The 2,593-nt window shown below is 33.3% G+C and overlaps 1 non-coding gene across 1 annotated transcript; it reads right to left on the bottom strand.

Moving 5' to 3' along the window:
- Positions 1 to 314: 314 nt before the first annotated feature.
- On the bottom strand, positions 315 to 397 carry trnal-cag (transfer RNA leucine (anticodon CAG)). Its single transcript has one exon. It is a non-coding gene; the product is annotated as a tRNA-Leu (tRNA).
- Positions 398 to 2,593: the final 2,196 nt, after the last annotated feature.

Genomic DNA, 2,593 nt, shown 5'->3' with positions numbered 1-2,593 from the left:
CTAACATTACAGTAAGAATAATATGATCCAGTACTATAAATGAATGATAAATTAATTAATAAAAGGTATTTCTTTTCATGTCCTATTTTCGTTTTAAGCTTATTTATATTATACTATATTTAGTTAGTTATTAAGGTATTTGTGTATTTATTCATTTGTTTGTTTATGAGGTAATTGTATATTGTGGACAATAAAGTTATATTGCAATCATAATGTGTATCAGGCGTAAAACACGTTGTGAACACATTCTGAAGCGACTGTGTACAAAGTGACATATATTTCCTCCTCACTATGAGAAAAAAAAAAAAAAGTGATGTCAGAAGTGGGATTCGAACCCACGCCTCCAGGGGAGACTGCGACCTGAACGCAGCGCCTTAGACCGCTCGGCCATCCTGACATAGGAACCAATATGGGGTGACGTCAGTTTTGAATGTCTCAACGCTATGAAAGGTTCTCCTGCTCCCTCTGCTGGCTGTTCATTGGACTGCAGAGTAAGGATCACCTGTATACACCTGCACTTTTTTGTTTTTTTATTACTATTTTTATTATATTATTATTATTATAGAAAATAAAAAGGCACATTAAAAAAGTACTTAAAACAAAGGTAAATACATGCAAGCAAATAAAAGTACATAATAATATACTTGTTGCCCTGCTATTACCAACATTTTGGGTCAGAAATTACATGAAGCTACTCCAGAAACTCTCATCTTTCCTTTAGTATTGTATATTTTACTTTAATCACATTTTTTCAAGCTAAAAGAGAAACAACAACAAACCTATTTGTATTTATATTATAACTACAAGTATCCAGAGTTTTCTATTTTATTATCTATTGTGTATTTCTAATAGAAAAGTTCCTTTGAATTGAATTAAGCAGAAACTTTACTGAATCTTAAGGTTTAGTATACTCATGTGTTCACTGAACTTATTCACAACCCAAAATACATTGTGAACTTTTGTCATATTTATGTACATAAAAAGATATTCCTCCCAAAATATGTGTGTACTTCAAACACACAGTTGTTTCTGCTGGTGCATATAAAGGTTTAGAAATGGACAAACTTTATTTGGCATCCTGTGATATGACCGACAGCTCAAAAAACAGCTTCTGGGAGGTTTTTTTTCCCTTTCCTAGGACATTACATGCATTGAATTTGTATATTCATAACACATTATTATCCTGTGCTTTGTTCCAATTGCATTTATTGCTTGTAAAATATTAATAGAAACTACTTAGAACACTTAGATAGGGTTTTATCCCGTTGTGGTAGATGTGCATTGCTGGTAGACATTTCCAACAGCAGGTGGCAGCGTTGTCCCATGTAGCTGGATACCTGAACCTTTTCAACTGTGAGGGCGAACCACTATTTAATCTCTCCTGAAGATCCAATCTCGAGAGCTGTGGCAATGTGTTTTATACTGGCACTGACACTGGCCTTCTTCCTTACACATATTTCATATTATATGTACTGCATAACAATTTATTGTACACTTCTGTACTCTTTGCACTACATTCCCCTATGCTGCTGTGTCTAATTTGAATTTCAATAAAGGATCAATAAAGGAACATCTTAACAACTAATAAACTGTACAACTTTGTGTAAAATCAAAGATTTCTATGACATTTTTAAACAATTATACATACTTTTTTTTTTTACATATTCAGGGTTTTCTTCTTATTGTTCGATTAGCTTTTGTTGTTTTAACTGCATGCTTTTCTAATGCAGGATGAAGCAGAGAGTGAAGGCTCTGTGACATATAGCTTGTTTTCACTGTGCCATTATCCTGTGAGATTTATTTTTTTAAGTTTATATCTTAAATAATAATCTAAACTTTAAAAAAAACAAACAATTTAATTTAGTTTTCTTCCCACTTGGAACAATAATATGTGTCTGATGTTTGTTTTCGGTCTACTTATTAAACCACCCTTTATGTCACCCTTTAATAGGCTGCAACCATTACTAAGTATAGAAGTACAAATACTTTGTTACTGTACTTAAGTGGCATTTTTAAGTTTCTTCTTTCAAGTACTTGTTTGTTTATAGTACTTTTTTTGTTTTTTTGTTTTAACCCCTACATTTTTACACAAATATCCGTACTTTCTACTCCGTACATGTTCAAAACAGGCTTGTTACTTTTCTTTCAATGCATGTGAGGAGATTTATTGATTATTATATTTATTCTGCGTCCTTTTTTTGCACTGCTATTGGAGTTGGCTTTTTAATCTCATCGTGCATGTGTATGGTGACAATAAAGGTATTCTATTCTATTCTATTCTATTCTATTCTTGCACGCCTTCCCAACATCAGTGCCTATCACGCATTACAGATGTAACAAGACAAAACAGACGAGTGAGGGAGACTCAACCCCCATTGATGTTTCAGTGAGCTCTGCACAGAAACAGCCGATAGTTTTGCCACCACCTCCACCTGTTTAAAACTAATTGATACCAGTGTAAACATGTTTCTCCTGACATGTCCTGCATGTGTACAGTACATTCAACATCTTCACCTGCATGCAAACATTGACAACAGAAAGCAAAAACAGGGAAACCAGGTCCAGTTTAAATCATCAAATATATTGTAATTAA

The sequence above is a fragment of the Dicentrarchus labrax genome, unplaced genomic scaffold (assembly GCF_905237075.1).
Source record: "Dicentrarchus labrax unplaced genomic scaffold, dlabrax2021, whole genome shotgun sequence".
Taxonomy (NCBI): domain Eukaryota; kingdom Metazoa; phylum Chordata; class Actinopteri; family Moronidae; genus Dicentrarchus; species Dicentrarchus labrax.
Note: the sequence above shows the minus strand (reverse complement) of the source record. Positions and strands in the feature narration are given on the sequence as shown.